Here is a 24,373-nt window from a genome sequence, read left to right on the forward strand (position 1 = left end):
AATCTTGTTCTTTTGACCTGCTTTTGGATTTTTCTTGCCTTGCTACTCATCTTCATTACCAACCTCAGCCTGGACTTCTGATCAAGATTCTCCCTATTGACTGGGGAACCTCCATGCCTGCACATTGCCAATCTCTGTGTGTTCCTGACTTCCGTTCTGCCTATGATTTGGTGCCTAACTACTTTGCTTGTGAGTGTGACCCAACTTCACTCAAAACTGAACTGACCTGTATGGTCCTCAGAAAGGATGTGCTGGAACTGGAGAGAGTCCAGAGAAGGGCAACAAAGATAATTAGGGGAATAGAGGACATCAGCTATGAGGAAAGACTGCAAGCATTGAACTTGTTCTCTCTGGAGAAGAGACGATTGAGAGAGGATATGATATCAATGTACAAATACCGTACTGGCAACCCTAGCATAGGGAAAAAACTTGGGAATTGTGCAAGAGGTCACCCTTGTCATCTCGGGCTCCTCATACAAATACGTGACATTGGGTCAAATCCCAAACATAAACTTTGCATCCATGCAACAATCAAGAGAAATAGGCTACTTGTAAATACAAAGTCAAATGTGTTATTTAAACTGCACATACTTAAGGGAACATTTAGCTTAAAAGTTACAAATCTTCAGTGTAAAAAAAAAAGAAGCAAATTGGCCACTGACCTTAAATGAAGAATATTCCGTTTTTTTTTGGTTAATCCCTGTTGTCTTCCTAAACTTTCAGCATGCTGCGCGTATCATGCAAACCTGTATGAGACACAAATGATTCTTACAATAGACTCCTGATTTAGTTTGATGGGGCAGGGCTGCTGTATGGCTCATTTAAATATACAGCTCCAGACATGTACTTACAAAGTCTGAGCTGTCTTTCACGCCTCCCCAGAAGACAGGATGCAAAAGTATCACTGTAGAGATTTATTTTCCTGCAGCAATCTTATGAAGTCACAGAGCCATAGAAACACATCAACTGGCACGCAAGCTGCAAACTGCTGAACCATACCAAGCAGTAACAAGGTAAGAAAACTCATTATGTTTCATCATTGCCATTTATTATTTATTAGTATTAGCCTCTTTTGTTGGTTTATAAACAAGAGTTCTACGTCAGCTTTCTAAGCAGCTTTACTGTTCAACAATATCAATGATAGAAATCCCACATTCTGTATATATTAGTTCATTGTACTAATAATATAATACTTATATCGTGAGATAGAAAAATAGAAAAATTAATGAACAACAAACTTTTTTACCCTCCAGTCCTAAAATAGGTTTAAAAAAAAAAAAAAAAAAGTTAATCACTCTTTAATTAGGGAAGCAATATTCCGTGCAGTAACTCGATTCTCTTCTGGAACTTTTGTATTTCTAATACTGTTACATGTATTGATTTATTTTAGTAGTAGTGAAAGGACTATTGTACATTTTTAACATGTCAAAGTTAGAAATGTAATATCGAACCAATGGGGCCATTAAGATCAAGGAGCACATCTATATGTTGTAAACAATATAATGACTGTCATCCCCTCTTATCTCTGCAAATGTATCACTCTCTCCCCCTCTATCTCTCTTTATATATATATATATATATATATATATATATAATTTTTTTGGATATAGTGTACAGATTATATATATATATATATATATATATATATATATATATAATCTGTACACTATATCCAAAAAAATTATATATATATATATATAAATATATATATATATATATATATATATATATATATATATACAGTATATATTATACTTATATACTTGTGACACAGGTAGCACAATTGTGTTGTATCTACAGGACAGAAATACATTTTATTTGTCGTTGATGCACTGTAGTTGTTGCAAAGTAAGCAGTGAAAAATTACTAATTTGAAAACCATTTAATAAAATCTCTGACCCTTTGACAGAAAATATCTATCTAACCCTGAGATACCAGCATCACTGTTTGTATAGACACTGCAGATAAATATCCCTGAGCCCAGAATTGATTTAGTATATCCTTAAAACTGTAATCTAGACAAACAGATGGCAGAAACCTGATACTTTGTTAAAAGTTAACCTTTTTTAAACAAAGGACCTGCCATTGCTGACCTTAAAATGTTAAAATTCTAGTTGCCTGGCTGCTGCACTGGCCTCCGACATCCTCTCCCTGTCCTCACCTGCTATACTTTGTGAGTTACTAGAACAAGTCTGCGGATCACCATAGGCAGAGGAGAGTCAGAACTCTTTATCTGCATGCTTGTTCTTTGTTAGTGACTCAAAGTAGTAAGGCAAGAGTGTTAGTATGACAGTTAGACCGCTAGAATATAAGAATTAGAAGTCAGCACTGGCAGCCTTCATATTTCTCTTATTTCTCTTTCTATTCAAAGGAACCTATACAAAATAATAATAATAATACATAGGCTGCTTTTATATATTTATTCATTTATTTATTTATTTATTGATTTTAATTACTAAATGTATTGATAACATGCTTACCCTCTTTCTTTATCATGTTTACATAAATTTAAAGCAGAACTTCAGACAAAAAATTATAATATAAAAAGTAAATAGCCCATTAAAAAATAAAACTAACACAACTGGCATTTGCTGCAATATTCACTTTAAGTGCCGGTTCACATTTCTGCAATTGCGGGAATGCTGCGAATATACAGCGTGTTCCCGCATCGCATCCGCACCCCTGGCAGTTCACACTGCCATATGCGATATGCTGGGGGTGTCAATTACAAGTTAACGACACCCCCCAGATCAGAAAGAAAATCGCAGTGCGATCTTAAAGTGCGCACAGAATCGGATCGCACTAGTGTGAACCACCAGGCGATCCGATTCTGCTGCGGACCAAAAAAAGGGTCCTGTGCGAGTTGGGTGCGATTGCGGTGCGAATTTGAATTTGCACCGCACAGAGATCACATGTAATTTTAGGAGCAGTGCGCTCCGAATTACATGCAATCTCTGTGATCGCACAAATGTGAACCGGCACTTAATCCAGAGATTTTCCCCATAGTATTTCTTTATGCAGCTAGATGTCCTCAGTCTAATGACCAGCATCATTCAACTCACTTCCTATGAGCCCAGGACATCCTGGACCCTCTACAGCCTGTGACTGGACAGTGAAAGGAGAAGTAGCACAGCCATGAGCTCATCTCTCTTTCACTCTGCTCTTCCCATTAGCATGCTTATTGTCAGCACATGAACTGGCTGGCTTTATGTACCACTTCAGGTTGTAAGAGCCTGATACCAGGTCCTGATCCACCAAGCTTTTCTGTACATGTATTATGCTATTGAACGAAGATATAGTTTGTTACCAGGTCAAAATTTAGTATTGACAATACTTGCATTTAAAATTACATTAAATAATGTCTTAGGGCTGGTTCACACCTGAATCACACAGGAATGTGGTCTGTGTTTCAGTGTGATTCCTGTTTGATTTAAGTACGGTGGGCTACAAATCACACTGGGTCACACAAAAAGTAGTGCATGCACTACTTTTCCAAAATGTACCTCACCATGCAATATGTTGGAAACAAATGCATTGAGCTTTTGATCTGCGTTTGGGGTATGGTTAACGATGTATTGGCCTAGACTGGTGCTAGGATTTTTGTCTACACAGACAATGGTGTTTTTGTGCCCCCCTCACCTGCCGTTCCGTCTAACTTTTGATCTTTAGAATGAGGGACACTTGGGGGAGGAAATTACCTGAGGCTCACGTAACTTCAGAGGGTGGTTAAACAAAAGCCAGGTTTCCTTGTACCGATAAAATCTGCTTTCACTGCTATGCTGCAAGCAAGAGTCTCACGAATACATACTGTATAAATCCCAGCAGAATCATCACAAACCCCCCAAAAAAATAAAAAGAACACAAAGCTTCCATTGCATATGGTTTTGCAGTGTACCTGTGAGATTTATGGTGTGAGTCCTGGGGCCCAGTGCCAAAAAAACTTCCACCACCTGGCTCCACTAACTAGCCTGGCAGGGGGGCACTAATGTGGGCCCCTGTGGTGATGGACCCACATCTCTAGCGGGTTGCCCAGGGTCCAAGATGTCTTGTTTGGCCCCTTTGTGAAAGCCAGCATTCTTTGATAGGGGGGGGGGGGCTAAGTGGATACCATATGTCCTAGGGGGGGAGCTTTGGGAGAAGAGAGAACTTGTGCTTGGGTGGTGGTGGTCAGATTTAATATCCAACCCCCCTCCTAGCACAAGTCCTCCCTCCTCTCAAAATGCCCCCTAGGACATACAGTATCCATTTAGCCCCCCCCCCCCCCAAATCCCTGCAAGTGTTTTTTTCTAGCTTGTCTCCCTCACCCTCCTGCTGAGTTCCCTCTTCCAATCTCCCCCACCGCAAGTGTCATCTATATTGTATTGTGGGTAATAAATCACAGGCCCCAGATCAGCATGGAGCATGCTTAGAGATGTCTCTCCTCCTCCCAGGCACCTCCTGTCTGTGTACAGGAATACATCAGAGCCGAGGGAGGAGGAGACTGCGGCTTCACTCCGCTCTGTGAAAGGCATCCAGTGGGTGGGGAGAGATGCTGGTTGCAGTGCAGAGAGGAGATTGCAGCGTGTGGGACCTAAACACCCTGCATAAGCTGAGGGGAAGGTGAAACTGATGCCAACACTAGCGCTCTCCTGCCGGGCAAATGACTGGAGCCAAGTGCTGAAGCTTGTTCTGACACATGGCTCTGCTCCAGGATTTGCCAGGACTCCAGGACTTATTCAGGAGGTATGGAAATTTACTGCCCCCACCACCTTGGTGCCCTCAGGCAGCTGCCTAAGCTGCCTTGTGGTGGCACCAGCCCTGGTATTGGCACCCACAGCAGATCGCAGTGCATTTTTAATGTGGTGCCGGAATACACCTTTCCCAAACTGCGTTCTGGTGTGAAGTGGACCTCAATGAAAACAGGGATACATTATATTTTTATATATGCCCAGAGTTCAGCTTTAATACTTTGCAACACTGGCCTGGAACAAACATGCAGATCAGGAAGGTCAGAGTGAAGTCAGAATTCTTTTCGACATACTGTATTTGTTCCAAGTCAGTGACTTAAAAGGTACTGAAGTACATAGACAAGAGGTCATCAATGACAGCATCCATACTTCTGTATTATACGTATCCTTTAATGTATAAATATATGCATGTACTGTTTTCTTTGCCACAGATTGCCTTGGGAAGATATATTTGGCGCATGTTTGGTTAAGTTTTAATGTGAGCATATAAATCTTTATATATACCTGTTAACTACTCTATAAATTATATAATGTACATTACTGTACCCATTTGACAGGATGATAGACATAATGTTAAACCCTAATGAAAGGTGCTAGGCAGTACTCAGCTACACCTCAGTAATAATAATAATGCCACCTAAATGATTAGGGAATAAGTCTAAGCATTTTTTTTTGCTTAAACAAGGATCAGCCATATGTAACTCAGTCAGTGTGCTCACATTTTGAAAGCTAATGTTAAAGTAAATGTATATCCTGACTGAATAAGATTTAGTTTGGTAAAACACTGTATATCATAAACAGTTGCCATCCTTTCATAACATTCTGTTTTCACATTTTCTTTTTTTTAACTCCTAAATTGTTACTAAGCTCACAACAGTAAAATCAGTCTGTATATGCAGTAAAGCATGCTTGTTATACGCACTGTGGAACCTAAGGGGTTAATCCTCTCCATTGAGTATAAAGGCTGTGTGATCCTGTCTTTTCTGATCCTCCCCTTCTTCCACTGTCCCCAATCTATCTCCTGATAAAACAGAGCCTTTGGAGTCACTCTGCACATGCTCAGTTTGGTGTGTATTGCTAGAGGTTTTTTTTTTTTAATGGAAGAGTGCATTTGATCAGCACAGGGCCAGTAAGCACTGTCCAGACAGAGGGTCAGGGGCCCTGCAGCCTCATAGGACTGGAAAAGTTTGCCAGTAAAAAATATGGCTGTGATGCTCGGCGGGAAACTGTGCATGTGCATTTCAGGTCCAGACCATCTGAGTGCTTGCTACAGTGTGTTTGGGCAGCGCCAGCGGGGGGGGGGGGGGGGGCAGGTCTGGCGGAGGTGGTGCCTGGGCTTGTCATGAAATGTAATGGTGCAAGGGAGCAGAGCGGCTGGAGTCTCGTGTGCAGGACGGGAGCAAGGCAAGCTGGGAGCGGGGCTATCATTGCTGTTTGGACTGGAGTGGACTGAAGGGAACCACCTGGGGTGGAGAGAGACTGTGACTCAGGAGGGGGCGTGTTGGTGATCTGTGCTGCTTCACACTGCTGTAAGTGTCACTGTGAGAGTCAGCTTCATATGTGTGCACCACCCATTCTAATTTTTGCCCTTGTGAGTCCTGTCCCTGAGCTATTTACTATATTAAAAATAAAATAAGAAATATGTTTTTTGACTTAATATTTAGCTTAACTAACATTGCTAATCGCATAGTGTACTTGTTTATAGCCTGAATTCTGAAATGTGCACTTAAAACTGTGATTTTGTAACTTTTGGAAATGCCAGGAAAAACCTGGCTGTGCCAGTAAATTTTGGATGTTGTGTCAGTAAATTTAAATCTGGTAGGTTGGCAACACTGGATAGAAGTCATAACACTGCTACATACTGCTGATGAGAAAAGATATTTAACCACTTACCGCAAAGTGACGTAGGGGTACGTCGGCTGACTTTGCGGTGTTATACCGAGGCATCACCCTGGTACCGTTGTTTAGAGCCGGCGGTTGGCTTTCCGGCAGTAATGACCGATGGGTCTCAGGAGCCGCTCGGTCATTACCTCGGCGAACGGGAGGGGACGTCGTCCCCCTCCCGCCGCCTTCCGCGGCTTTGCCCGGTGGGACGGGAGACCCGAGCACCCAGCCGGCACATCCGCCGGCTGGATGGAGTCCTGATCAAAGACGAAAGCGGCTTCGATCAGATCTCCAATGACGTAACCTGGAGGCGGCGTCCATGACGTCACGTCCAGGTTACTCTGCTGCTAAAGGCGGAAAATTATTAAAGGGGACTCTGACCACATATGTTCTAGCGCCCATTAATTTAACGGGCTTAATGTCTAGTATTTAACTTGTTCCCATCTGCGCTTCAGCCTATATACGGCTGCAGCGCGGACTCGAATTTTTGGGAGGCCGTTTTTAAACGGCCTCCCAGTGACACGCCCCCGCGAGCGCGCATCGGGGAGAATCTGTGTCGGCCGTGTCCCTTGGACACGGCCGATCACAGATCGTGGTGAATGGCCAATCACAGCGCCCATTCGCCACGTGATCGGACCATCCAATGAGAGATGATTTCATATGTAAACATATGAGATCATCTCTCATCGCCGGCGCTCCTTCCTCACACGGAGCCTGCAGTGTGAGGAAGGAGGGGAAGCCTCACAGTGGTGGGGACACAGAGACATGTAATCAGGGCACTGATCACCAGTGCCCTGATTACTAAAAGGTAAAAAAATACACAAATTGCCCCCCCATCAGTGCCCACAGTGCCCGCCATCAGTGCCCCCCATCAATGCCCACAATCAGTGCCCATAGTGCTGCCAGTCAGTGCCCATCAGTGCCTGCTCATCTAGGCACTGATGAGCACTGACTGGCAGCACTATGGGCACTGAGTGTGGGCACTGATGGTGCTGCCCATCAGTGCTCATCAGTGCCGCCCATCAGTGCTCATCAGTGCCACCCGTCAGTGTCCATCAGTGCCATCCGCCAGTGCCCATCAGTGCCACCTCTCAGTGCCCATCAGTGCCGCCCGTCAGTGCCGCCTCTCAGTGCCCAGCGTGCCACCTCTCAGTGCCACCTCTCAGTGCCCAGCAGTGCCACCTCTCAGTGCCCAGCAGTGCCGCCTATCAGTGCTCATCAGTGCCGCCTATCAGTGCCGCCTATCAGTGCCACTTATCAGTGCCGCCTATCAGTGCCACCTATCAGTGCCGCCTATCAGTGCTCATCAGTGCGGCATATTAGTACCACCTCATCAGTGCCCATAAGTGCCACCTCATCAGTGCCCATAAGTGCCACCTCATCAGTGCCCATCAGTGCAGCCTCATCAGCGCACATCAGTGAAGGAGAAAAATTTATTTTCAAAATTTACTCGCAGAAAATAAGAAAAACTTTTTTTTTTTTTCAAAATTTTCTGTCTTTATTCTTTTTTTTTGTAAAAAATAAAAAACCCAGAGATGATTACATACCACCAAAAGAAAGCTCTATTTGTGTGAAGAAAATGATAAAAATTTCATATGGGTACAGTGTAGCATGACCGCGCAATTGTCAGTCAAAGTGTGACAGCGCTGAAAGCTGAAAATTGGCCTGGATGGGAAGGGGGTTTAAGTGCACAGTAGGCAAGTGGTTAAATAAAGGTCCAAGCTCATTCAGGTTAACTTAGAATGTAAAGGTTTACATATTGTACAGTCTGGACAAGATAACATAAGGTAAAAAATTGTGTTAGAATAAATTATAACATAGGAAGAAAAATACTGGTAAAGATTTGTATCTAGAAGAAGTAATGAAAAAACATTCTACTAAATAAAACTTCAACTATTAGCAAGTCATAAAGCCCAAACCTATTGGAAATTACCTACGGAATCATAAATACGGGCAACGATTTTCTCATATCTAACATTTGTGTTAAAAATACCTATGACAGTAGATATGGATAGAGTGATAGGATGTTTCTCTATTCTGGAGACAGCCAGTCTTGTAGCTAGGGATGGGCCGAACGACCCCCCGTTTGGTTTGCACCAGAACTTTCGAACATAGCAAATGTTCAGAACCAAATAACGAACCCCGTTGAAGTCTATGGGACTCGTACGGCAAAAAAATCAAAAGTGCCCATTTTGAAGGCTTATATGTAGTAAGTAATTGGGCATGCAATTGTTATGGGGTCTGGGTACTGCCCTGGGGGACATGTATCAATGGAAAAAAATTTGTAAAAAACATAATTTTTAAATGAGCAGTGATATACTGTAGGTGCTTAAAGTGAAAGCATCAAAATGGGAAATAACATCAAAAATGAAAAATTCCTTTCAATATAGTCCCTAGGGGGTCCCTTTAGCCTACCTGTAAAGTGACACATCTGTAATGTGTATACAAGCTGCTGCAGAAATAATTGCATTTATAAAGCCAGAACAATGACATTTTCCCTGCAAGCTTTCTTTATTTTTTAACCAATGACTTGGGGAGCCATTCTGTATGATAAGGACACAATATAGTGCACTGGGAACCAGATTAGAGATTGTTTGGATAAAATCCTTCACACCATAACCCTATAGAGCAGTGGTTCTCAACTCCGGTGCTCAGGACTCACTCAGGACCCACTAACAGGCCAGATTTTAGGTATTACCCTGGGGAGATGCAGACTAGAATACTGCAATTACTGAGCTGCAAATTATATCACCTGCGATGTATTTCAGTTATCTTGCAAACCTGGCCTGTTAGTGGGTCCTGAGGACAAGAGTTGAGAACCACTGCTATAGAGATACTCTTGATGAAAGCAAGAATTGGCCTTGCTGTCAAAAATTGAAATAATATGCTTCTGTCAAACACATGCAAAAAAATTGAAGTCCGCCCCTGGCTACAGGTTGTAAGCAGACCCAAAAACAGATTCACGGGCAGCATCATTACAAATCCCCTGCCTGTCAGTATAGCAGGAGAAGCCAGAAGCTCCTAGTGCATTCCTTCCCCTTTGTCCTGGCCCTGGCTGGGAGTAAGGAACCTTCAGCTTCCTCCTCCTGTGTTGTATGCTTGCTTGCATTTCCTTCTTCAGGTACAGGGCGCTGCCCTGGTGGAGAATAGGAGGGGGAGAGAGAACACAGTCCTCAGAACCTCTTGCTCTCTCCTCCTCATTTCCAGCACTGGACTGACTGGAGAAGTGATACTGCTGTCACTGCTCCTGTCAGCAACACCCTTTTCAATGTGGCGCCCTTGGCAGATAAACCGTGCACTATGTTAATAAAAGCAGCAGATCTGAAAATATTAAGAAGGACTTGTGACTAGTTTTTCATACATGTACTGTGTTTTTCAGTAGGGGGAACCAATACTAAAAGTAAAAAAAGTATACACAAATATATTATTATCCTTTACAGATCAAAATAAAAAATACATAGTACTGTAGTTAAGTTTGCCATGAACCAGAATGTCAGAACATCGGAGAAACACTCTACCTCTGTTCCCAATTCAACAAAAAATACCAGTGCTCAGACTTCAGCTCCTGTCAGCCATTCGATACATACTTCTATCAAAAAGGTCAGCACCACAGCATGTTCTTCAAATATATTGCAATTTATTGGTACATCAGACAAAATCCAGTGCAACAAACCTGTTAACGCATTTCACTCATACTGGTCTTAGTTATAGCTATCCATTACTGAAGTTACTGAAGTTGGTACACTTTATTTTTTCCCCAAACCATTGACAGGTGCAAGAAAAGGGGAGGTTGTTAAAAAGGAATAAAACTAGTTACAAGCAATTAAATGACTATTATCAAAGTAGGCAAACACACTTTAAGAGAAAAAAAAATACATTCCATCTGTAATTCATAGAAACATAGAATGTGTCGGCAGTTAAGAACCATTTGGCCCATCTAGTCTGCCCAATATATCTGAATCCTATGAATAGTCCCTGGCCCTATCTTATATGAAGGATAGCCTTATGCCTATCCCATGCATGCTTAAACTCCTTCACTGTATTTGCAGCTACCACTCAGATACTGAGGTCAGGACTGTGTCAAATATTCTATATTCTGCCCTTGGGTTTCTATGCCCCAGGTGCATTATCTTGCACTTATCCACATTAAATTTCAGTTGCCAGAGTTCTGACCATTCTTCTAGTTTTCCTAAATCCTTTTCCATTTGGCGTTTCCCTCCAGGAACATCAACCCTGTTACATATCTTTGTGTCATCAGCAAAAAGACAAACCTTACCATCGAGGCCTTTTGCAATATCACTTATGAAGATATTAAACAAAATTGGTCCCAGTACAGATCCCTGAGGTACCCCACTGGTAACATGACCTTGTTCTGAATGTTCTCCATTGACTACAACCCTCTGTTGTCTGTCACTCAGCCACTGCCTAATCCACTCAACAATATGGGAGTCCATGCTCAATGACTGCAGTTTATTGATAAGTCTTCTATGTGGGACAGTGTCAAAAGCCTTACTAAAATCTAGATATGCAATGTCTACTGCACCTCCACCGTCTATTATTTTAGTCACCCAGTCAAAAAAAAAGTTTGACATGATCTCCCTGAAGTAAACCCATGTTGTTTTTCATCTTGCAATCCATGGGATTTAAGATGTTCCACAATCCTATCCTTTAATAGGGTTTCCATTAATTTGCCTACTATTGATGTCAGACTCACTGGTCTATAGTTGCTCGATTCCTCCCTACTACCTTTCTTGTGAATCGGCACGACATTTGCCAATTTCCAATCTTCCGGGACGACTCCTGTTACTAATGATTGGTTAAATAAATCTGTTAATGGTTTTGCCAGCTCACCACTAAGCTCTTTTAATAATTTTGGGTGTATCTCATCAGGACCCTGTGACTTATTTGTCTTCACTTTAGACAGCAATCTTAGAACGTCTTCCTCTGTAAAGACACATGCATCAAACGATTCATTAGTCATCCTTTCAAGTGGAGGTCCTTCTCCTTCTTTTTCTTCTGTAAAAACTGAACAGAAGTATTCATTAAGGCAGTCGGCTAGCCCTTTATTCTCTTCTACATACCTTCCGTCCTTTGTTTTTAATTTAGTTACTCCTTGTTTTAATTTCCTTTTTTCATTTATATATCTGAAGAATGTCTTATCCCCCTTTTTCATAGACTGGGCTAGTTTTTCTTCTGCCTGCGCTTTAGAAGTTCTTATAACTTGCTTGGCCTCTTTCTGCCTAATCTTGTAGATTTCCTTATCTTCATTGCTCTGGGTTTTTTATAATTACAAAATGCTAGTTTTTATTTTTAATGACCATGGGGTGTTCTGGTTCCTAATCTGAAGTTCCACCATACTTTTCTTTGTAATTATGTGTGATATAAGTCACAATCTCAAGTACATAGGGTAACACTTTCAACCACACAAAAGGAGAAACCGGACATATCGTCTGCGTGAACATCCCTGCAATGCTAAGAGATGCTCGAAATTTATTTTGCAATTAAATTCAATGAATCAAAAAAGTGTTCTCCTATGCAAACTTTAAGGGGGTCGAGTGGTACACCCTATATACAGTGGGGATTGAAAGTTTGGGCACCCCAGGTAAAAATTTGTATTAATGTGCATAAAGAAGCCAAGGAAAAATGGAAAAATCTTCAAAAGGCATCAAATTACAGATTAGACATTCTTATAATATGTCAACAAAAGTTAGATTTTATTTCCATCATTGACACTTTCAAAATTACAGAAAACAAAAAAATGGCATCTGCAAAAGTTTGGGCACCCTGCAGAATTTATAGCATGCACTGCCCCCTTTGGCAAGTATTACAGCTTGTAAATGCTTTTTGTAGCCAGCCAAGATTCTTTCAATTCTTGTTTGAGGTATCTTTGCCGATTCTTCCTTACAAAAGTCTTCCAGTTCTTTGAGATTTCTGGGCTGTCTGTCGCACGCACTGCTCTTTTAAGGTCTATCCATAGATTTTCAATTATGTTGAGGTCAGGAGATTGTGAAGGCAATGGCAAAACCTTCAGTTTACGCCTCTTGATGTAATCCCCCGTGGAATCGAGGTGTGTTTAGGATCATTATCCATTTGTAGAAGCCATCCTCTCTTTAACTTCATCTTTTTCACAGATGGCATCAAGTTAACATCCAAAATTTGCTGACATTTTATTGAATCAATTTTTCCTTCTACTCGTGAGATGTTCCCTGTGCCCAAACTTTCGATCCCCACTGTACTGGAGGATACACATGTTACATTCAGTAAAAAAAAAAAAAAAAAAATTTTTAGCATTACATTTCATATAGTCACATGCAGCCTGCTTTTGGGAGGGTTAAGAAAAAAAGCTCTCCTCAGACAAGAGACTGTGCTAAACCTGTAGGTAAATAAAAGAAGCAGAACGTTCGCAAAGGGGAAGAGTGGAATTGATAATAACGTTTTTAGTGCCTCTGCTCAGGACAGGGCCTCTGTTAACTGAGGGGATTACCTTCCTGGAAAATGATCCAATATTCAAATCAAAGTAATTGGGAACAGGGGAACTGCAGCAGTCAGCATATAATATTAACCATAAGTACAGTATATAGATGCACATCAATATGTAAATTATAACAGCTTTATATAATAAAATATTATTAATAGTACATACATCCAATGTACAAACTTGAATTATCAGCAAAAAGCCCAACAAGAGTGCTGGCGGAACTGTGCACACATATCCAGGTACTAGATATATAAATCATTACTAAAGATACCTCTTGATAAATGTAACAGCAAAGTTCAGTTGCAGAAGCTGCTAAGGATGATCACGATGCAGGGTCCATCTTGGTGTTTGGGACCTAAAGACAAGATCAGCAATAATGAGGAGATTCTCTAGCCATTGTCCAACCAGCCTGGATCACAGTTTCTCACCAGCAGAAACCGTGCTGTGGCACTGGAACTCATATTCAACCTATCTACTCTACATCTTAGTCCCTGGTAACTTCTAATCCATCATGTAACTGGACCTCTAATGCCTAACCTGAATCTAGCCTATGCTAGTCCTGAGCTAAAACTAGCAATAGAATCCCAGACCAAAACGGACAAGTTTACCTAAAATAACAGGAGCTTTATTTAAACTATATTTTAATAGACACCTACAAACAAACAGCAAGGTGACCACTACACACACACCATATCACAGACTTAGTTATCTGGTATAGTGAAATAGTGCATGGAAGATAACAAGTCAACAGATATACTTCTGTCACCAGTCTTTATATCTATATATATCTATATATATCTATATATATATATATATATATATATATATATACACACTTAGACGTTACGAACTATAGGGCCACTTGCCTAATAATTCCTGCTTCTGGTCTGGCTTCAACAATAGCTCTTCCATGGACAGGACATGTGGTATCAGACTCTCTCTTGTGAGGTTTCTAACCCAGCAAAACAGAGACAGTAGGTGCTATACATAGGTACAGTTATTTACAAATACAGGTAGTAGAGTGCAGCAAACCCCCACATACAAATAGCAAACCGTTCTCCTGTGGATAAAGAGGCTATTTGCTTGCCCCCTCTGTGTACATGGCAATGTCTGCAGGTCCCCATTCCACAATAATAGGAGCCCACTGTTGACAGCCATGTACATGCTTTTTTGAATCATACCTGTATAAACTTGGTGACAATAAAGACCTTAGGGTTGGAGCCCTTCTACTTGAAAAGTGACAGCCATCTTTTAGAATAGTGTGTAAATATTTATCCAAAAACAAAAGTTTTTGTTTTCCAAAAACAATTATTTTTTTTTTAATTCACATAATGGCATGATTCTTCACCGAGTAGGTGGTTACAAACCTAATCTGTGTTTTTGCTTTTTTTTCATGTTAATTTTATATTTTTTGGCTTTTCTGTTCTAAAGGGCTTCGTCTTAAGTTCCCTTTTGCAATATTCATGTCTCTTTGTATCAAGGCCTTAGAGTAACCCCTATTTCTGAGTCTCTGACATATGATACTGCACTTTTAAGTAACGACTACGTCCATAAAGCAATGTCTTATAGAACAGGAGAACTCTCTCATAGGTATTACCCTCATAGTGATCACAGGATGACAGCTGGCAGCTTACTGTGTGGAATTTCCAGCTTTCTCTTTGAAATAGGTCCTAAGTTATATTGTTGCCTTTCTATGTTAAGTCCAAGAATTAATGACATGATGTTCACTAGGGATGATCGAACTTTTGAAAAGTTCGGTTCGACCAGAACACCCGAATTTCCCAAAAGTTCGGTTCGGATTTCAGAACCCCATTGAAATCAATGGGACCCGAACTTCGGTAATCAAAAAACACAATTTTTAAGCCCTAAACCCCAATAAATGCCCCTAAAAAGTGCCTAGGGTTCTGGGTCATGTCCCATTAACTATTAATCACACAAAAAAAAGTTCTTAAAAATTGTCATTTTTGATAAAAAAGCCAATTATTGAAAAAATAAAAAAAAAGAGAGATTTTTTTGATTTTGACTTTGGGTCTAAAAGGTGTGCATGTGAAGTTTCAGCTCTGTAGCATGTCCAGAACCATGAAAAAAAAGATCGTTTGTATTAGAAAACTTTCAGCACAGGAGTATGGCTCCGCTGCTGTAACACCTTGCCGGTTTAATAGAAGGCATTTTTTTGGGTTCTTTGCAGTCAGGAAAAACATCTGAACTTGTGTATAGTGGTACTGTGCACAAGTTCTGATGTTTTGCCTGCCTCCAAAAAATGCCAGCAAAAACACACCTGGGCATTTTTTTTTTTGACGCTAGCGTTTTTTTTGGCATTTTTTGGGGTTCTTTTGAGGCAGGCAAAACATCTGAACTTGTGTATAGTGGTGTATATACACACATCCATATATTTATATACACACCTAGACATATATAGGTGTGATAGTAGCAGAAATATATGCTTGCGCTAATGAAATCATTTACAGTAATATATTTCTGCTACTATCGCACCTATATATGTCTAGGTGTGTATATAAATATATGTATGTGTGTATATACACAACTATACACAAGTTCAGATGTTTTGCCTGCCTCAAAAGAACCCCAAAAAATGCCAAAAAAACGCTAGCGTCAAAAAAAAAAATGCCCAGGTGTGTTTTTGCTGGCATTTTTTGGGGTTTTTTGGAGGCAGGCAAAACATCAGAACTTGTGCACAGTACCACTATACACAAGTTCAGATGTTTTTCCTGACTGCAAAGAACCCAAAAAAATGCCTTCTATTAAACCGGCAAGGTGTTACAGCAGCGAAGCCAACCCCCTGAGCTGAAAGTTTTCTAATACAAACAATCTTTTTTTATGGTTCTGGACATGCTACAGAGCTGAAACTTCACATGTACACTTTTTTGACCCCCCAGATACTAAAAATCAAAAAATCTCTTTTTTTTTTTTTTTTAATTTTTTCAATAATTGGCTTTTTTTTTATCAAAAATGACAATTTTTAAGAACTTTTTTTGTGCGATTTTGTGTCTGGGGGGTCTAAAAGGTGTACCTGTGAAGTTTAAGCTCTGTAGCATGTCCAGAACCAGAAAAAAAAAAGGATTGTATGTATTAGAAAACTTTCAGCTCAGGGGGTTAGCTTCTCTCCACACCTTGCCGGTTTCAAAGCAGGCATTTTTTGGGGTTCTTTGCAGTCAGGAAAAACATCTGAACTTGTGTATAGTGGTACTGTGCACAAGTTCAGATGTTTTGCCTGCCTCCAAAACCCCCCAAAAAATGCCAGCAAAAACACACCTGGGCTTTTTTTTTTTACGCTAGCGTTTTTTTGGCATTTTTTTTGGGTTCTTTTGAGGCAGGCAAAACATCTGACCTGGTGTATAGTGGTATATATACACACATACATATATTTATATACACACCTAGACATATATAGATGTGATAGTAGCAGAAATATATTACTGTAAATGATTTCATTAGCGCAAGCATATATTTCTGCTACTATCACACCTATATATGTCTAGGTGTGTATATAAATATATGGATGTGTGTATATACACCACTATACACAAGTTCAGATGTTTTGCCTGCCTCCAAAACCCCCCAAAAAATGCCAGCAAAAACACACCTGGGCATTTTTTTTTTATGCTAGCGTTTTTTTGGCATTTTTTTGGGTTCTTTTGAGGCAGGCAAAACATCTGAACATGTGTATAGGGGGTATATATACACATATATGTCTGAATATATACCCCTAGACATATATAGGTGTGATAGTAGCAGAAATATATTACTGTAAATGATTTCATTAGCGAAAGCATTTATTTCTGCTACTATCACACCTATATATGTCTAGGGGTATATATTCAGACATATATGTGTATATATACCCCCTATACACATGTTCAGATGTCATGTCTGACATCAAACATGTCCTCAAAAAAGCACTGGCAGTGGCAGCCCCTGCAGCATAAAAAATGCTTGGCTGGTGAGAAGCCATATGGGTGTGCCGAAGCAATTCAGAGAAATGATCATTTCTCTATAGCGGTCACCCTGCTATGGAAGGGTTTTGTCACCCTTCCATAGCAGTCACTGCCAGTTAACCCTACACTACACTACGGTCCCCTTACACTTAACACTTTCCCTACAGAAACTAAATTTTTGAAGCTAACTAAAGTGTAGAGGAGCACTCTAACTACACTAGATATCCCTTTCCTCACACTAAAAATAGCTAAATGACACTTTTAAAGTAAAATTAACAGAACTGCTTCCACTCTTTTCCATGTCCAGTATAACAATGCTAGGAATATGGCGGGGGCGATCTTATATACTGGGGGGCGTATTCACTAATGATTGGTCTAGGGACCCCCTAGTCACTCCAATCACATTCCTAGCATTCTCCTGCCCCCTCAATTGGCTTTTGCTAATGGTTCTGGTCCAATCACGGGCTTTTAAACCCCATTTCCTGAAGCATTGCATTTTGGGTGGTTCTGGTTGCCGAATTCCGAACTTTTTGGGCAAAAAGTTCTAAATTCGGCCGAACCTCGAACACCCAATGTTCGGGCCGAACCGATGGTCGACCCAAACCGTTCGATCATCCCTAATGTTCACATGTGAAACTCAAATTTAAATGATTTTCTTTAAGATATTGTTCAAGTTCACTCCCACCATTCCATATTGGTATCCAGCCCAAGGCTATCCAGCCCAATATCCAACCCAAGCCTATTTTGACACTCCTCTCCTACAATACATGTAAAATCACATTTTTTTTTGCTTGAAAATTACTTAGAACCCCTAAACATTATATATGTTTTTTAACAGAGACCCTAGGGAATAAAATGGTGGTCATTGCACCTTTTTATGTCACACGGTATTTGCGCAGCAATTTTTCAAACACTTTTTTGGGGGGAAAAAAAATGTTTATTGAATAAAAAATAAACAAAATAAAAAATTTAGCCATTTTTTGTATAATGTGACAGATGATGTTACGCTGAGTAAATTGATACCTAACAGGTCACGCTTTAAAATTGTGCATGCTCAAAAAATGGCCACAAACTTCGGTACTTAAAAATCTCCATAGGCGACATGTTAAACATTTTTACTGGTTACCTGTTTAGAGTTACAGAGGATATCTTGGGCTAGAGTTATTGCTCTTGCTCTAACATTTGCAGCAATATCTCACATATGTGGTTTGAACGTTTACATATGCAGGCGCGACGTACGGATGAGTTTGCTTCTGCATGTGAGCTCACGAGGACAGGGGCAGTTAATTTTTTTTTTTTTTATTATTGTTTGTTTTACTTTTATTTTTTATTTTGACACTTTCCCTTTAAATGTTTTTATATCATTTTTATTCCTATTACAAGAAATGTAAACATCCCTTAAAATAGGAATAGGGCATGACAGGTCCTCTTTACAGCGAGATCTGGGGTCTTTTATTCCCCAAATCTCAACTCTAGGCTGGATAGCCTGAAATCAAAATAAATGTTAAAAAAATGATCTTGGCTTCCGAGCCGAGGAAATGGCAGTGTTTATATCTGCCGGGGCTGGACATGATGTCATAACGTCGCGCCTGGTTTCTGAAGGTCATAAAGACTGTCATCTGGGGACCATCTGGTCCATGGTATTCTCTATGGTAAACGGCCGCCACCAGCCGATTCATTCTCCAGCTTGCTGATCCCCGATAGAAGCAGGCTGAACAGCCACTATGATTGATTTTACATTACAGGGAATCGCCAGGAGAAAAAGAAGATATCTGAATGATGCATGCAGCAGCCAAAATAAAAAGCTCCTCTCAGCAACCCTTATAAAGATTGGGGAGATTCAGCCTCCATGGATGCCCCACACCTCTGTAGATAGAATATCCCATTGAATAGAAAGAAACTATGTTGCAAAAGAATCTCTATGGCTGACAGTAGGAGCTCTCGCAGTTCATCTGAATACCTACCATACTTACCAAAATGATGTTTAAGTGCCAATAAGGCTAAATGATGAATACTTGATATCAAGAGTAACCCAAATAATAACTCTGCTGCCATCTGACATCCTGCACACACACCAGGACTACTCCTGTGTCCTTGGTGTAACTTGGTGGTCGAAGCACAAGAGGTTGTAAGTGCATATCAGTTCCCTCACAAAAACCCTCCAGCTAAGAGCCAATCCCTGCAACAATCAGTCGGCCTTGAACCATATCAGCTGTTTTTTGGATTTTAGACAAGTGATGAAACACTGGAGTGATAGGATTTCCCACATATAATAAATGATTCAGATGTTTTATTTTTTACAATTCCCACCTCTTTTACCAAATCCAACAAGACAGCAAGGGATCTTTTACCTACAGTAAACTCTTGGGGTTACATTTAAAGTAGAAGTATAGCCAAAGCTTTTTTGGTTTAACTTCTATGGATCATAGGCGTGCAGTTTGTTCTGCATTCCTGTGACCCCGTTATTAGACATCACAGACCCAGTCCTGGCTCTGAAAAGGTCCAGACCATATGGTCGAGATCTGCTCAGTGAGCCGCTGGGAGTCTGAACCAACCACTCCCACCACCTATATAGCCCTGCGCTCAAGTGAGTGCTGGAGGAATAGAGCAGAGAGCCAGTGACTGGCAGTCACTGACTCTCTGCAGGCTGGAGACCGAGAAATGGGCAATTAGAGACATTTTATCTCTCAGTTCTTGGTATGAGAGGTGGTAGGGGACAACTGCAACTGGGATCAGTGCTGAAACCATATACAGTAGGTAAGTATGACTGTTTATTTATTTTTTCTAAACCCACACTTCTCTTTCAAGAACCAGGTATGTGGCAGGGTCTTCCAATTGAAAGCTTCTTCTCTACATTATGTAAAGTTAGGTGTTACCACTGAACTCCCTCTTATCTATTTTTCCTATTATGTCATTGTTTTAAACTATTAATTTCTTCTTGTTCACCCTTAGTAATATTTCATCTCTGATGATTGCTACTATGTTGTTTTAAAGTGTAACAAAACCCAAAACTTAATGTGAAGAGCGATTAGAACACTTGTTAGGGCTTTATTATTGACTAGGCCTCTGTTAGCTTGATCCACATTCTCTCTTTGTCCTGTTTACCATTATCACAGAAAGTGAAAGTAAAAGAAATTCCCAAGTTTTGAATTGTCCCTAGAACAGGAATAGTGGGGGTATCTTCCAAACCACACTAGTTCTGGTGACCCTGGTGACAAAACTCACAGGGGTTATAACCTACTCTTTTCAAAATGGGAAAAAACAGGTTTGCCTTTAGTTCTACCTTAAAAAAATATGATTTTTTTTAACCAAATCTTGGAATGGCTCAACAGCAGCTCCTCTCACCTGCATTGGATAAAAGTATTTATGTTAATGTCAATTGGGCATGCAAGTCATGGAAAAGGAAGGTTCATACATTAACATTATCATGTGTAAATTCTGCAGTGTTAACATCCAAATCTGTTTGAACATCTGAAAGGTGCTTTCTAAGCAGAACATTTCTTATAAACTTAGTACCATGAAGGATAGTAGAAAAGGTATCAAAATGAAATATAGATGAAAAAATAAACTTCTAGATAAAATAGACAGTTCATCCCAATTAAGATATGTGCCCGATCAATTTATTGCAATTATGTGTAGGGGTAGCTACTTTCTCTAAAGCCTCGTACACACTATTCGTTTTTTTTTTCGCTGGGTTGAATAAAAAAAAAACTGACAGCTCAGGTCGGAGCCGCTGTACTAACAATTCGATGTTAGTACAGGGATCTTCCCTGCTGTGCTATTGTGTTCTGACAGGGGGACAGCCCCCTTGCTAAAATACATTCCGGGCGCAGGAGAAAAGACAGAGATGGACTAAGAAATGTAGGAGAGGGAGAAAGCAAAGAGATTGTCAATGTAAAGCCTAGTACACACGCAACGAATTTCCGCCGACCGGTCGTCCATCTTTTGTTCAGAGTGGTGTTTTGTTGGTTGGAATGTGCCTAGACTGCACACGAATTTTCCCGCACGACAAAATTCTACTTCAGAAGTGATGTCATGTGTTGGTTTGCTTTCTTTGTGTTCTTTCTTCTCTGAGCATGCCCAGTCTTGCTCATAAGATTTTTCCCTGTCGAAAATCTGTACTGACTGCACGAAAATCAGACATGTTTTGACGGAGGACAAAAATTTTATAGCCTGCACACCAGATTTTTTTCGGCCGAAAAGTCGGAGTCGGTTGTCGGAAGCATCATACTAACAAGCCGAAAATCGGCAGATCGGTCGTCGGACGAAAATTCCCGGCCGAATTTCGACTTGTGTGTACGGGGCTTTAGGAGATACTCTCAAAGACAAAATAGCTATCTCTACATATCTAGTCAATTTATCAGGTAGAGATCTTAGTCGGAATGAAATGTCTCTTTTGTCTAGGGGGGGTTATCCTTTTCACATGCATGTCATTTTTATATCTTTCAACTCTCCCTGATGTTAATAAGTCATAAGAAATGTCCTGGTTAGAAAGCACTTTTAAAGAAAGCACAAGCAGATGTGGATGTTAACACTGCAGAATTTACACATGATAGAATTAATGTGATAACCTTCCTTTTCCATGACTTGCATGGCCATTTGACATTGAAACAATTACACTTCGATTCAGAAAACGTTTTACGTGGGGTAAATACAAAGGGGATACATGTTTTTTCTAGTGCAGGTGAAAGGAGCTATTGTTGAGTTATTCCAGGATTTGGTTGAAAAAAATCTCATCTCTTTAAAGCGGCAGGTAACAGTGTTTAGAAAAAACTGATCCACCCCCAGGGTAATGTCATGATGTGCTAGTATGCACCATATACTAGCACATTATGACAGGCTTACCTAAAAAACAAGTCCCTCCAGTGGCGCCTGTCACTGCTGACAGGAAATCCACCTTCACGCGGTCTTCATTTCCGGGTTTGCCGATTCTGACCACCTGAATGGCCTAGCCGTGATGACCTAACTCCACGTTTGCCGTTCATTGACCGTGCAGTGTGAATATCTCCAAAATGGAGAAATGTTTAGAAGATATTTACTGTACCTACAGGTGAGCCTTATTATAGATTTACCCACAGGTACAAAACAACAAAGGGAGTTTACTCCCACTTTAAAGCAACATAGTAGCGATCATGAAATATGAAATTTTACTGAAGCTGGGTACATATGGCTCAAAATTCAGCCTGTTCAGCAGGAATCAGCAGAATTTCAATCTGTGTGTAGCCCTCTCTGTTCGACAGAAGTCCTGCTGGAAAACCTTGTTCAATCAGCAGCTTGCAGCCAATTGGCTGCAGCACTGATCAGTGTATTCTGACTTGGGGGAGTGGCCACTATCAAAATACAATATTTTAGCCTTCTGGTTGAATTAAAAAAAAACTCACAGTGTGTACCCAGCTTTAGGGTGAACAGGAAGCAATGAATATTTTAAAACATATGAAAAAATGAATGGAGCACTGTTCAAACAAATACTAATAAATATCATGAATACACAAATATATTCCTTATAATATTTCGTATAAATGTGTGTTAGAAAGCCATCACCTGACACCTATGGGTGCAGTGCTGCTCACCCTAAACTCAAACCCATAACATGTCTTGCTGCGCCTTTAAGATCTCATGCTGTTTGCCTAGTATCTCTCCGACTAGATAACCTCCTCTTGTAGTATACTTTCAAATTGCACAAGCTCCACTTGAGAACGAGTGCTCTTTCCAGTCAATCGCCAAAGAAGTCTCAGTCCACACAGTCAGCTCCTCATGATCAGGTCCTCCCCAGCTGTGGATTTAAATGGAAACAGGTCTGCCAGCTCTAGTCCTAGCACATAAAGAGGTTTATTTACTAAAGGCACATCTGCTGTGCACTACAAGTGTACTGCAAGTGCATTAGGAAGTGCACTGCAAGTGCACTTGGAAGAGCAGTCACTGTAGATCTGAGGAGGACATGCAAGGAAAATAAAAAACCGTATTTTTGCTAGCACATGATTGGATGATAGAAATCAGCAGAGCTTCCCCTCATTTCAGATCTTTCCCTCAGATCTACAGTGACTGCACTTCCAAATGCATTTGCTCCCATCTCACTGAGTGCAAAGACCCCAGCCACAGGTCTGCTCGGTTTCCTTCCCAGTGCTGGTCTCTCAATCTCTGCTGACCTGCCCAGGAAAAGTTCTGGTCTCTCCTCTATATACAGGGAACTGTTGAACAGCTAGATGTTCACCCAGCCAAACAGTCAGGTGTTGTCTGGATTACAGATGACCATCTGGAGCATGGTTGGACATTGCTCAAGATGGGCAGGCACTGCACCCAGAGGTGTGGGGGATGATGGCTTTCTAACACACAGCTATCTCTATATGGCTGGACATCACAGTTTATTTTATCCCACCAATGCAATTAAAAGATCTCTTGCTGCTTTATTAGATCTGGGCAACGTGATGGGAGTTATAAATAATAAAACATCTGAATTTCCACTTATTTGTGGAAACTTCAATCTCTCCAGTGTTTCATCACTTGCCTACAATCCACAAATCGGCCAATACGATTCAAGACCAACTCATTGTAGCAGGGATTGGCTCTTCAATTTTCATTTTCACTAACTGTAATCCCTATATTTTAGTGTGGCAGGTTCATTAACAACCTGCTATTTTCTTTTTTATTTAAACTTTATTTGATTTTCCAAATATAAAACAGACAGGAAGATACAATTAGCATCATAGCAAAATAAGTAAATATATATATTTAGGTAGGTATGTAGGTATATGTAGGTTTTTCTGGGTCCTGACATTTTTTTGTATCACTCCCTGCTGCATTTAATAAATATGGCAGTACTGTGCTTTTATATTGTTTTTTGGTCTTATCTAAATTATGAAAAAAGGAGTACCATGGATCATATAAAATGTATATTCCCGTTATTATCCTTATATACAGCTGTACCTCTTGCCAATATTCCTAAATCTTCTTACAGTTCCACCTAAGATGTGCCATGGTACTGTTTGAATATATCCCTTCCAACACTGGGGGGGATTTATCTGGTTAATATGTTTGCGCTTTATCTGGTGTAATATACCATTTTGCTAGGCATTTATAATTCAGTTTTATCGTATTTATATCCACTGCTAACTTGTCTACAGCTTTTATTATTTTATTTACTTGAAGTTCTGTCAAACTTGTCCCCCAACTCCTTTTCCCATTTTTTTGATGAATGGAGGTATTTTTGGTTCTTCCACCATTGTAAGTATGTTATTATATCTGGGATATTTTGTGTTTAGTTTTTTCCTGTGAATCACATCATTTTTCTATTGGATTCAAATATTATGGGTTGCGGTAGTGATGCTACA

The 24,373-nt window shown here is 40.4% G+C and overlaps 2 protein-coding genes across 2 annotated transcripts in view; one reads left to right on the top strand and one right to left on the bottom strand.

Annotated features, from left to right (window-relative positions):
• The window catches only part of LOC309553340 (dual oxidase 1-like), a 165,126-nt gene extending 164,371 nt beyond the window's left edge, over positions 1-755 (bottom strand). The window contains exon 1 of the mRNA XM_082254407.1: positions 663-755. The gene's annotated coding sequence lies outside the window, so the exon portion shown is untranslated. The remainder of the gene's footprint in view (positions 1-662) is intronic.
• Positions 756-892: 137 nt separating this feature from the next.
• The window catches only part of LOC309553341 (dual oxidase maturation factor 1-like), a 133,836-nt gene continuing 110,355 nt past the window's right edge, over positions 893-24,373 (top strand). The window contains exon 1 of the mRNA XM_082254408.1: positions 893-1,013. The gene's annotated coding sequence lies outside the window, so the exon portion shown is untranslated. The remainder of the gene's footprint in view (positions 1,014-24,373) is intronic.

This window comes from Pelophylax lessonae, assembly GCF_965119305.1.
Source record: "Pelophylax lessonae genome assembly, chromosome: 4".
In the NCBI taxonomy this organism is placed as follows: Eukaryota; Metazoa; Chordata; class Amphibia; order Anura; family Ranidae; genus Pelophylax; species Pelophylax lessonae.